Raw genomic sequence first — 14,375 nt, forward strand, 5'->3', positions numbered from 1 at the left:
TCCAAGTCAACTTAATAAAGAAAAATAAAAAATAAAAATATTAAAAAGGTAACTTAAAATATGTTACGTATATAATTTATGTATATCCTTATTAATTAAATAAAATATATATATTAGATTATTTATTAATACTAAAGTTACCATAATATTAAAAGGTAACTTAAAACATGTTACATATATAATCTATCTATATCCTCATTAAATAAATAAAATATATACATCAGATTATTTATTTATACTAAAGTTACTATAATATTAAAAAGTAACTTAAAACATGTTACGTATATAATCTATCTGTATCCTTATTAAATAAATAAAATATATACATCAGATTATTTATTTATACTAAAGTTACCATAATATTAAAAAGGTAACTTAAAACATGTTACGTATAAAATATATGTATATCCTTATTATATAAATATATAAAATATATACATCAGATTATTTATTAATACTAAAGTTACTATAATATTAATAAATTACTTTCCTTTTTTTATATATGTATATACATATATATCTATATATATACATATACAATTATCCATGGGTAATTATCCATACCCATCCAACCTCCTATTCAAGTAGTCCGTGGGACCCAATTAGTTAGTCCATTACCACTAATCATAACCATAAAATAAAATAAAATAAAATAAAACATTTAATCATTTAATTTATAATTAATTACAATTAATCAAATACATCATTTAAGTGCACAATCTAATTAAACAAATAATACAAATAGCACCTAGACAAAATACAAATAACACATAGATAAGTAGCCAATTAACCAAGTAACACTTAATTCAATTAAACACATAAACAATTAGTCAAATAATCAATTAAACAATTAAAAAAATACAATAAAAATAAATAAATAAATACCGAGACTATCCTTTTAAAATTAGGGGTATTACAAGCCATGTTTGGAGTGTTGGGATACAATTGGAGAATGGGATGGAGAGAGGGGAGGTGGAAAGAGCAATCGGAAAACTAATGGGGGAGAGTGAAGGGGAATAGATGAGAGATAGAATAATGTGCTTGAAGGAAAAGGCATATCTTCGTCCTAGGAAAGGTGGCTCTTCATACCAATCCCTAGAGAGCTTGGTCAATTACATACTGCCATTCTAAACTAATTTTATGACTTGGGGACTTATTCACAATTGTTTGATAATGCTTGATCCTTTGTGCTTTTATGCCATTGTACTTGGAAGCCAATTGGCTAGCTATCTATGAATAAAGGAGGCAATTTTCTTCGTTCTAATCAGAAACACACCATGCTTCTATTTTATTTCATTTTGAAGGAAACAACATGTCGATCAACAAAAATTTATTGTCCAATATAAATAAATTTTCAAAAGGAAGAATATGCCACAATGGGGCTCCTCACTTGATACACCCCATCATCCCACACCAATGACCCGGAAAGTGCATTATTGTTTAGGGCCGCTGTGACTGTAACTACAAAGGATTGCTTCTGACCTATTGACTTGAATGTAAGGACACTCGGCTCAACTAGGATCGTAAGTCCTGCAGGGGCTACCACAGTTGCCTTGTAAGTGGACACCGGTGAACCAACATTGGTGACGGTCCTGTGGAACACACGGGTGATGGGTTGTTTAGTCTGAGAAGATAGAGCAAAAGAAGGATAATTTAGATCCCAAACAGTTCCATTGTTGGCTGCAGAGCAAGTGCTATTGTCTCCAGTAACCAGCTGCAATGACTTGGTGCTATAACCTTGCCCACACAAAAACTTCACATAGTCAAGCGCTCCGGCATCGTATACTAAACCAGGTTTTGCAGCTTTTAGAGGATCAATGTGACCAGACCCGTATGCAAACTCAGCATCTGTGTTAGTGACTGCACTCATAATAGAAGCTGCAAAGAACAAAAGAAGCATGGTCATGTTAGCTACAAATAATGGATGTATTCTAATACATAAAATTAAACGTCTTGAGTAAACTTTTCCTTCTTTTTTGTTTGGAATTGCTTGCTAACTTCACTTAAAGAAAAATTACAAGTAATTTAATTACCAGTTGTCATCAGAGCAGACTTAATAGCAGCAGGGGACCATCCAGGGTTAAACGATTTCACATAGGCAGCTGCTCCGGTAGCATGTGGGCAAGACATGGATGTGCCGGAAATAATATTATATGGAACTACTCTCTTGTCTCCCTGTTGCCCCGTCACAGTGGTAGCCTGTGACCATGCAGCAACAATGTCCACTCCAGGAGCAGTTAAGTCAGGCTGCACAAAAATATAGTTTTGCGATTTAAAACCAGAACCTATATTTGTATGTATGCATGTACTATGTATGCATATATGTATAAGATACCTTAAGAATGTCCCTTGTAATTGGATTTGGCCCTCTTGATGAAAATGAAACTACAAATGGAGCCAATTTGTCTTTAGTCTCGATACTCTTCATAATAGCTGCAGTGGGCCTACTGTAGAGTTGGATTTATCCAAATTGTCAAATGTGTTGTTATTAATAAAGTGTCAAAAGAAATATTGTCTAGAAACCTTATATATATATATATATATATATATATATATATATATATATACCTAGTTGAATTTACAGTTGAATTTATGTACTGGTAAACACCACTGCCATCTTTAGAGCTCAAGTAGGAGGCAGGCAAAATGTAAGAAAAGCTATAATCTTTGAAGCCATCATCGTTCATTATGGTACCGACTGCACCCGCGGTGAATGCTGCGTCCCCTTCACTCTGCTCATCACATAGAACGATTGTGCCATTCACTAAAGTCGGGTCCAATGAGTCTGAAATGCAGTACCTGCATTTTATCGTGATCATTTTTTTGGCATTTTCCAATCCTCAATTATCTATGATGTAACTACATGATTAAGCTTGATTTTCATTACTATCATCATTGATAAAAATAAATAAATAAATAGTTTATCAACATTTCTTTTTTCTTCCTTACCTGGATTCAGATCCATCAAAACCAGCACGAGTATTTGGTACATCCCCACCATAAACTAGATGGTACTGATCCTTCATGTCAAAAGTGTTTATAGTGTATCCCTACATGTAAAAAGAGTATATAACTATATCACAAAGCACATTAATTCAAAGGGCAGAGGACAACATAAACTATGACCCATTAGTTGGATGGCATAAATCAAACGGATACACCTATTAATGGGTAAGTGATGAATTGTGAATATTATGTCAACAATCTAGAAATACCTATATATATAGAGATATGCAAGAGAAGGCATATAACATATATGCTTGCTCACCTCATAAGTGACATTGTTGCCCAACTGCACCATTGTCACAAACTTTCTGTCTATGGTGCTAGCAGCCACAGAGAGAGACCATGGTGAGAAATTTGTGATGCTTTCAGAAGCAGGACCTGAATTACCAGCAGAATTGGATGTGAGTATTCCGTTCTTCATAGAGTGGAAAGCTCCAATGGCAATGGGATCTTCCAAGTAATCCAATGGAAAGGAACCCCCAACCGAAAGTGATATTATATCAACTCCATCAGCAATTGCATCATCAAATGCTGCTAGGAGATCGGCGTATGAACAACCATCAGCCCAACATATCTTGTACACTGCAATGCGAGCCGAGGGAACCCCTCCCCGAGCTGTACCCAAGCCAAGGCCTAATAAGCTTGCATCGTTGACTACGGCCCCTGCTGCTGTAGATGCAGTGTGTGTCCCATGACCTTCAGAATCTCTTGGTGAAGCAAAATCATTTGGACCTACTGGTCCATCACTATGGTAGTATTTAGCTCCTATAATTTTACTGCAGAGTAATCAAAATTTTAGTGGCTGCACAAGCAATATATCCATTTTTGCATTTATAGGAATGTAATTGGTATCATGGTATGTACTTGTTGCAAGTGAAATTTGTTGAGGATTGGCAAGAGCCCTTCCATTTGCTTGGAGGTGGACCATATCCTGTGTCATTGAAACTCTCGGATTCAGGCCAAATCCCAGTGTCAAGCATTCAAACAATGATGTCGCTTTCAGCACTTCTTTGAGCTTCTTGAGGGAAGCCCATGAAGTCCCATGATCGGGTTGTGTGGAGTTTCTTTTTTTCATTAGGGAACACGGACACTACTCCTTCCATGCCTGAATTTTTTTTGAAAGTTAAAGCAGAGTTAGGAGAGGATGGGGAGGACAAACAAATCATGGGTGATAGATTAAATAATTAAATGATATTATAAATCACCCACTGGCAATTTGCTCCTTCTCTTCCTTTGTCAGCTTTGCTACAAACCCACTAAAGCTCTTCTTGTAGCTATAGAGTAAAGATTCCGATGCCCTACTGTTGAACACCACCATTAAAGAAGTTGGTTAATATAAATTTCTAGGGATGTACATGCATTTTCTTCTGCGAGATCATAATGGGGCTATAAAAGGCATTATAGTAGACACTGTCATCTTGTTGGACATTTTAACATTAGTTTCTTCTTGGATTTATGTGACTATTATGAATGTCTTATATCAGAGAAATTTAGTGTCGGTTGGGTACTTACTACTTAGTGTGTGAGAAAATTTTACATGTCAGTTAATTTCATCTCATCATGAAACTTGAAATCGAAATATCAATTCCTAAACTATAATTTTCATGTAATTATTAATCGGTACTACATATGAAGTAGAGTAAATTATAATTATCCATCTTTTCGGACTCATCTCTTCTAACAATTGCTTGTTTCTTTATACCATTAAAAATTTGTTACATAATTTTAAATAAATGTCACTTTCTGGAAAAAAAATTAAATAAATTTCTCCTCAATTATTATAAACATTTGCAGAAAGCAGAGTAACTACTCTAGAGGTTCTTGTAAACGGGGAATAAATTGTTTTTTATCAACATACTTTCGTACTTGCCAAATAAAAACATCTAGAGGATATATGGCACTTTTTTTCTGACAGCTTGGAGAGTTTTTTTGCATTCATTCAAAAGGTGAAATACATAGACATACTTCCAATTGCAAAAGAAATTTCTAAGATTTTAACTGGCTGATGGAGTTTTTTTCATTCATTCAAAAGGTGAAATACATAGACATACTTCCAATGGCAAAAGAAATTTCTAAGATTTTAACTGGCTGATGGAGATTTTTGTTTGATTGAAGAGGACAATGATGAGATTTATGAGGATATTAAATATAAAGAAGGAAAATAAAAAATAAGAAAGTATTGAATATCACAATCTTCTTTGCCAGTACAGAACCTTTCTTTCTTATGTTATTACTTCATGGTTAACAATTTGTGCCAGAAGGATTCAATGGAAATGTGACAAGAAATTGCATTGAGCATGTTCAATTTTGAGTACCGCATTACAAAACACCACTTAAAATCATATTAACTACTGACTTTTGACATGTTTATATATATATATATATATATATATATATATGGTCTCTACTATATATACAAGTATATGTAGTGACCTGCCAACAACTTCTTGTAGCATGCTCGTATGGATGGATGATGCAGAGATTTCTGACTTTTGACATGTTTATATATATATATTTATATATATATGGTCTCTACTATATATACAAGTATATGTAGTGACCTGCCAACAACTTCTTGTAGCATGCTCGTATGGATGGATGATGCAGAGATTTCACCCTTGGGAAGATCACCCATGTACACAATGTATACCTGCAACCACAAAATTATCAATTCTAAATAATTCTATCAGCACTGACGTTTCTAAACCAAGATCAAATAATTAATCTCCATATGTGTGTGGGTGTCAATGTTGCTTCAGAATTGGTTCTTTAAGCACCATATCAACCTTTTTTATTTCAACCAGAGAATAGCATGATCCATTTAAGCATGGTAGATCAAAGTCCTAAGGCAAAAACAAGTAATATTTTGTGCTAGTTATTCAGCATTGCTATAGTATATTAGGTTCAGTCCAAGACCTAATCTTAAATAAGAAGAAAGCTAGAAGAAGCTATTCCAAGCCAAAGGCCTGTAATATAGCGAGCACAATGTAGGATAAAATTAATATATATATTTGGTATCATCCTCGAAACTGAGATATACCGCAAGATCAATAATTTAATACGAGGTCTCACTATCTTGGTCATACAAAAAATGTAATCTTTATCGATGAAGTTTGTTGATAATGCAACTAACAAGAGTTGTTCATGGCATAACCAAGCTCTAAAAACCTTAAAAGCAATATGAATCATAATATAGATATATACATGCCTTCTGATCTGCTCTGATGCAGCTAATAAGCAGAGCACAAGTAATGCTAGTCAGGATGAGCCATGAAGCAGAGGTTTGACTAGCCATTAGAGGGGTGTCTCAAAAGCTTGAGCTCTTTTGCAGATATTTCCATGCAACTAACGAAGAATGGGATTTTATAACATGAAAAAAGCACATGTGGAACTAGTTCTCCACACATCGGTTTCTCAAGCTGAAATTGTTATACCCGCCTAACAAGAAAACCCGTCCAAAGCCGGCTTTAACAATGTATTTGTCTGAATTTTTATTTGTCTGAATTTCTCCTACAGAAAGTGATAAGAAAGTACCAATGATTGACTTTTTCCATATCTTTCAAATAGAAAATGATATTTGTAGCTGGAACATTATGTCCTCTTGTAGTTTAGAAAACTGGAGGGTTGGATAGACACATTTGGCATACACAAGCTAAGTCGTCATTGGTCATTTGACTTGGTTAATATGGAAATAGCCAATGCTTTGTGCAATGAGAAAAGGTTGAGTTGATAAATTTGATGAGGCAAATTCAAGTCTTAGAGTCGTCATTTTTATACAAAATAAAGTAGGCTTTCTCTCCGATAACCCACATCTTTCTCGAATCTTAACTTTTTTTGGAAGTTCGAGTTCGAGCTGGCTCTTGCAGCATAACTTCATTGATTCATGAAAGTAAAATACACTCCTACGAGTGACTTTGAGCTTGGGGACAACAACGCTGACAAGCGCAGCCAATTCACGATTTTCAAACACGTTTACAAAATTACGATGACATAAATGTCAACAATCTCTCCACTAGGTGATCTGGGAGAGAACAGAAAGGTAGAGGGTTCTCTCCCAAAATATTGGGACAATTCTTTGTTCAGAATATATATATATATGGATTGTTTAAATTACTCAGATGCTTCCATTTATGATTAATGGAAGTTTGAAACCGAAAATGTAATGTTAAAAGAAAAAAAATAAATAAATAAATTTGGAGGGGGGCCCACCATCACCCATTTTAGTGGTCATGAGACCATGTTTGGTCTCATATTCATTCTCTCTCCCGTAAGTTTTCTCTCACTCTCTCATTCTTGGTTTTTCTGTTTTCTTTTTTCTTTTCTTCACCAAATTCTGTGATGTTTTCAAATTTTCACCATTTTTCATCTTTCCAAAAATTTTGTCACAGTAAGGGCATTTTCTTCTTTTGCCATTTTTCGTACCGGACACTGTAGAGTGTGCCGGTTGTGTCTAAGAGTTGTTTTGGGTATTTCATTGAGTGCAGGACTTTTTGAAATGTAAGAGTGGTCATTTTCGCATTTTTTTATTTTTTGGGCCGGACGGTCCCGTGTGGGACCCGTTACCAGAATTGTTGTGCACAGGGATTTTAATTGGGTTCATTTGCATCATATCTATTTTATTTATTATATTTCAAGTGATTGTGAATTAAATGTGTATATGTAAGTGTGTGGTGTAAAAAGAAAATAAAAATAAAGAGGAAATGAATTGTTTTGGTTGTGGGACCCACCACCACTTCTTTTATTGTTTGGAAGGCCATTTAGGCCTCGCATTTTTCTCTCACTCTCCCATAGCTCTCTCCCCCTCCTCATTCTTCTAGAGTTTTCTTTTTTCTTTGCGGTTTCAAACTTCAAATCTTGATTCCTCTTTCACTACTTGGAATTTTTGGAAGCCGTTTATGGCAATTCGAAGAGCTCGGCGAGACCTTCACGTTGATGTAAACAATTTCTTGTTTGGCTAAGCTTGCAATTTCAAAAATTCTAGGGTATGAATTGGGGATTTTCATCTCTATTGAGGTAGGGGTGTTCTAATGCATGATTTCTTGTACTTTTGTGAGTTTTATAACTTGAATTGATGTATAGCATGTTCAATTGGTATAAATTTTCGTAAAAATTGCTTAAATGATAGGTATGGAATATATGTGACTAATTATTAGTTGTTTTATATTGTTTAAACATGCTTATATGAAGTTGAATCCATATCTTATATACTTGTTATGCAAAGTTATGTTAATTGAGAACTTTAGTTATGTAGTTTAGAAATTTGCTTTATATAGCATGTGTGAGAGTTTTATGGTGGAATTGATGAATTGAAGTATAAAACATTCCATGCATTCATTGGGATAGAAAAAGGGGAAAAATGTCTTTAAAACAAGTGAAATTGTTTTGGGAAAAGTTTTCTAAAAGTGTTTGCGAAAACCCGGACGCCTAGGAGGCGCCTAGTGGTCCGTGATGTTAGTATAGTTTAGAGGGGAGTATGGTTGAGCTAACTAGGCCGGATGCGACGCCTTGGAGGTGCCTTGTGGTCGTGGATGGTTAGCCAATCCTTCTTCCGTGATGCCTTGGGTCGGATTACACTAACGGTTTGGAAGTTGAAACGGAAATGTTTCGGATATGGGAAGCGATATTGCACTTCATTAGAATATACGGTGTGTATGTGTTTTGTAACAATCCAAACCCGTAGGTCCGAACCGTTATCCGGGTCATTAACCGGACCTGAGGTCAACTAGGGATAACATTATTCTTTCTTGCGTCAATACATATTATACGTGTCATTCCGGGTTTATAAAGAATAAGTAATAATAAATAAATAAATAATAAAATAAGATTATATCTACAAATTATGTCAAAACGATCTATTAACCCATCGAACCCTGTGGAGGAGCGTCGTCCGCCACCTGCCTTCCATGTCCTGAAAAATGTTAATGTAATGGGGTGAGCAAATTGCTCAGTAGGTAGCGCCTAAGACCCACCTCTTGTAGCCCCGTGAATCCAAATAATGAATAGAAATTGAGAATATGGATCATACTGGGCCGGGAAAGAATAAAACATCAAATCCAATTTCAAAATAACAATGCCGTGCCATGATATGTGATGCCATGAATGTCGCTCCCCATACGTAAAATCACTTCTATTCTTCACTTTTCAAACCGTTAATGTAACCCCTTTCGGTAACCCCTCAGCGCCGAGAGAAGATTGGCTACTGTATTTGACCCCTTGGTACCCCCGCGGCGTCATTTGGGGCCCAGATAGCTCAACTATGCTAGGGCGATCTCCCTAGTTCCCTCTAGGTTACATTAACTCCATGGACCGTTGGTACCCCCGTGGCGTCCGGGTTTTCATAAAAACTATTTTATCAAAATTTCTTTTCCCAAAAATCCCTTTCACTTTCATTTCAAAACACTTTCCCCTTTTCTTTCATGCCCAATGCTATGGATGCATGCCGTGTATTTTTCCAATAGTATAAAAATAAAGAAAGTCTACACTTTATAATTTAATATGCTTCTTCATAGAAATTTCTAGGAAAATAATAAACACCATGGCATTGAAATTAACATTTAGGCATGCTTCTCACATAATACCATCAACACGACTAAGCACAAACTTTTTATTACAACAATTATGTCACACCCTGACAATTCCAATAAAATCCTCAATTTATTCAAAATCAGATATATCAAAATACACCAGGATCACAAAAATTACCCCCTCTTTTATACAAAGTTAATTTCCTCAAATACACAAAAAAATCTCCAAATAAATAAAATAAATCCTCCAGGCCAACTCTTCCGCCTAAGCTCGAATCTACGATTCCCGTTCATCTTCGGTACCTGAAATTGGAGGGTGATGAGACAAAAAATCCCAGTAGGAAAAACCATAACAAGAATCTCATGGAGGTTTAATAAAACAGCTTCACAACATAAACATATACATTTAATACATATGCATTTAATTAAAAACATTTAATAAAAATATTAAAGCAAAACCTCCCCATGCCATTCAAAGTATAGAGAACCCTACACTAAAAAAGATTTATTTTCCACTGGATCACCAAGTCCCAAACGCCGGTCACATCTGCAACCTCTCGGCTCCTCTCTGTCTCCTTCTCAACTCATTCTTTATCTCGGCTTCCTCACTCTCTCTTTAAATTTTTTTCTATCTTCTGTATCATCACCAAAAGGCACAAGTCCAATTTTATAGGCAAAATCACTAACAAGCCCATGTGAAGCTCGCTCCTTTCCTTCCTTACAATATATTTTCAATTCATTACATTTCACTTCAAAATCTCACTCCAGACCAAACCCAAGTGAAGGAAACAAAGCAAGAAGAAAATTTTGGCCAAAAATAAATCTTCAGTGGGCCCCGCAAGCACACATATCATCACCACAATTTCATTATCATCACCCATCATTCGGCTGCCTTCTCTCTTATCTCTCCTATCACCATAACCCATATATATATAAATAAGTAATCAAATCACAAACCAACCCATTCACCACCTCCATCCATCAGATCATTTATATATATATATACTATATATATAGAAACTTATCATACATGCAAATCACTTCCAAGCCACGTGAATAGACCAGACCAAATCCCATCAACTTTGCCCAAAATAATTACAATTTCCTTCTTCATTAAGTTTGCCTTGCTGCCACCCTTTTGTTTCAACACACAATATATATATAATATAACAAAAATAAAAATTCAAAACCCACTAGTTTTTAATAAATAAATAAATAAAGACAGTCTAAAAAATCATAAAATAATTAAATTAAAATTTCAAAAATTCAGGTCATCACAAATTATATCATTTTCAAGGCAAACAATTTAAATAAGGCATGCTTCACAAGAAATTCTAAAAAAATTATACATGCTTACATACATCATTTTTAGCAATTAATAATACAATAGACATAGGAAATCAACACTTAAGCATGTTTTTCATACACATCAATTAATACATAAAAATCAAGAACTTTATACACCACAATAAAATCATTCTAGTATTAATTAACATCAATTAAATAAGTTAGCAACAATTAACAAGAAATTGACTCACAAAAGAACAAGAAATTGGGAATTAGAAACCCCTATCTCAATCTAAGCCAAAAGCCCCAATTTTCACCTCAAACCCTCAAAATGGGTCTCAATTTTCGGACTTCCTAGAGTGGCCAAAAGCTAAAATTGCTGGTATGGATTTGAAGATCTCGTCGCGGGCTTCAATTTGCTGCAAACGACATTTAAAAATTCCAAATAATGAAAGAGAAATCTAAGATCAAAGTTTTGATTGCAAAAGAAAAAGCAAGTTTGAGAGGAAATGAGAGAGAGTAACGGGACTGAAGAGAGATTAGAGACTAGAGATAGTCTCTTGACCATTAAAATTAAAGGAAGAGTGGGCCCTACTATTTTCTTTTTATTTTCCCTTTTCTTTTACTTTAATTTGCACCACACATAAACATATACACATAAAATAATGCACAACCTTATACAACACATTAAATAAAATAAATATGATGCAAATGGACCCAACTAAACTCCCCGGATGCAACAATTCCGGTAGCGGGTCCCACACGGGACCGTCCGGCCCGAAAAATAAAAAAATGCCAAAATGACCACCCTTGCATTTCAAAGAATCCTGGACGCAATGAAATGCCCTAATCAACTCTCGGATAACCGGCACACTCCACGGTGTTCGGTACGCAAAACGAGAAAAGACAAAAATACCCCTCCAATGACAAAATTCCAGAAAATGGTGAAAATCGGAAACATCACATGTTTGGGTGACAATTGTTATATACTTGTCATTGTAGTTGTTGCTATGTACCCCTATGCTATAATCCCGTTTTCTTTTACCTATTCCTTATGTGGATTCACGGGGTTATAAGAAGTGTGTCTTAGACACTTCCTACTTAGCGTTTAGTTCACCCCATTATCTTAATATTTTCAGGTTCGGGAAAAGAAATGGCGGACGACAGTTCACCATAGTCTTAGCTTGGATTAGAAGAATGTCTCTTTTGCTATCTTTTGTATTTAGGCCTCATTTTGTAAAGTGTTGACCCAAGATGTATCATTTTGGAATATGTGAAGTATTTAGATTCATTTTGTATATGGCCATTGGAGTAATGTAATTAAGTTTATTTACCCTAAATCATTTAGTGTATTTTATGTAACGTGTTATAAATTACGTTAACAATGTGGTTGTTGTTATTGTATTAGGTGTTGAAATGTATTTAAATATGAACGTGAGTAAAGTGGTGTTGGGTGATTGGTTATCAAAGTTGGTGTATCTCAATTTCCTTTAGATAGTAGCATTTTGAGTGTGGATAACCCAACTAGTCGAAGTGAAATCCCATACGTCGACCAGATGACCTGAATCAGTCGACATGAGTTTCCCACACATCAACCGATATCTTGGTAGTGAGTTTTTCTCTGTACACGTCTCAAACCAGTTGACATGTAACTCCCCATACGTCGACTGGTTCCTGAGTAATAAATGTCTGTGACTTATTTTCCCTATTTTGCCCTTGACCACTAACTCAAGTATATTGTCACACATTATAAAGCCCAGTAAAATACAATAATTATATTTTAACTACAGAAAAAACTATATTGCCCAGGACTTTATTTTATTTTTTTATGTGATACAAGTAAATGACTATTGTGTCCCTTTGAGTTTCAAACCATTTAAATTAAGGCAAAGTATCATCTTGTCCTTTTTGGACTTAAATTTGCTAATTTAACGTGAAACAACCATAATACCCTTGGATGATTTTGGGTCGTATAAGGACTCGTTAATGATCCAGATCCATTGGATTTGGGTCATTACATTTAAATTGTAAAAAGGCCATTTTATCCCTAGTATGTCCTAGGGTTCTGGTAAGGACCCGGTTAGTGATCCGGACCTTGGGTTTGTGTATTTACAAATTTAATCATTGATTACTTCTTCATCTCTTGGAATTTTTGAGTGTCGTTTGCGACAAATCAAAGAGCACAGCGAGATTTACTTATTGATACAAGCAATTCATCATTTGATACAAATTCAATCCTTGATTACTTCTCCATCCCTTGGAATTTTTGGATGCCGTTTGCGACAAATCAAATAGCACAGCAAGATTTACTCATTGCTACAAGCAATTCATCATTTGGGACACTCTCAGGATTTTGAATTTTTAGACCTATTTGGGGATTTTCTCATTTTTGGAGGTAGGGGTGTTCTAATCCATAACTTCTTGGATTTTTGTAAATTTTTCTCTTTAATTTGACCATAAGCATGCTTAATTTTAATTATCTTTTCCATTGCTATTGTGGTTGTATGTGCTCGAAATGACAAATGTGTTTTACATGCTAATTAGGTTATATACATGGCTATTTACATTATTGAGAAGAAGCATACTTAATTTTGGTATATTGTGTGTCTTATGAATTCTCGATTGCTATGGAAATTGATGTTGTGGTTGTGAAAGAATTGTTTGGAATTTCCTATCAAAAAAAATATATAATAATAATAATAAAATGATGATGATATAGAAGAGCATGGTCGTCGTCCTACCATAAGCTTAAAAGTGTGCAATTTAAGGCGAGGTCCAAGAGTTTTACATTTATAGAAGCCACTACTACCTTTCACTATAAATATAGCTAGGGTGAATAGGGATCGTCCCAAGGGATTGTGAGGATCGAATAATGTCGTGGAATCGCTATTAGGGCTAGTAGGTCGAGTGATCAAACAGTTGGTTGGTGGGTTGATTAGAGAGCAACTAGATTGAAATAAGTAATAATAAAATAATGCAACTAAGAGTAAGTAAGAGAGAGAAATCTTAGGGTTTAGAGATCACCACCAAGCAATGCATTTCTATACCATTGACAAGTGACTAATGAGGGCAAATGGTGTGTTGCAATATTGGTGTGTGTGTGTGTGTGTTTGGTTGATTCAACAAGCAAGGATGACTAGTTAAGCATGTATTGTCTAAACATCATGTGAATGGCATAATATATCTAAGTAATGAAGCATATATTGTCTAAACAACATGTGAAAGGTACAATAGATCAAAACAAATCATTAATCGTTTCATTAAGCTCACAATCCAAATATAACACAAGGTTAGAGACATATGCTACTTGCATTCAAAAGCATAGAACATCAAACAACAAGCATGGATTGTCCTCCCATTTAATACTACACTACAACTACACTACATCTACACTACTAGCATGAAAATAAACTATGGGAGAGGCACAATCCATTAAGGAATAAGTATGAACCATCAAGAAAATCATAAGAGCATTCTATTAAGCACTATGTTATGGCAATTTCTAAATCTATAGCATCAATACACATAGACATGCATCAATACCACAAAATCTAGAGA

The 14,375-nt window shown here is 34.8% G+C and overlaps 1 long non-coding RNA gene and 1 pseudogene across 1 annotated transcript; both read right to left on the reverse strand.

Annotated features, from left to right (window-relative positions):
- Positions 1-1,354: 1,354 nt before the first annotated feature.
- On the reverse strand, positions 1,355-6,301 carry LOC132269906 (cucumisin-like; annotated as a pseudogene).
- A 3,280-nt stretch (positions 6,302-9,581) lies between these two features.
- LOC132268524 (uncharacterized) lies at positions 9,582-11,476 on the reverse strand. Its single transcript, XR_009469306.1, has 2 exons — positions 11,069-11,476; positions 9,582-9,833 (listed from the first exon to the last, which is right to left on the reverse strand). It is a non-coding gene; the product is annotated as an uncharacterized LOC132268524 (long non-coding RNA).
- Positions 11,477-14,375: the final 2,899 nt, after the last annotated feature.

This window comes from Cornus florida, unplaced genomic scaffold (assembly GCF_030987335.1).
Source record: "Cornus florida cultivar Cherokee Brave unplaced genomic scaffold, ASM3098733v1 CherokeeBrave_3.0.0_Hap2_Chr08, whole genome shotgun sequence".
Taxonomy (NCBI): Eukaryota; Viridiplantae; Streptophyta; class Magnoliopsida; order Cornales; family Cornaceae; genus Cornus; species Cornus florida.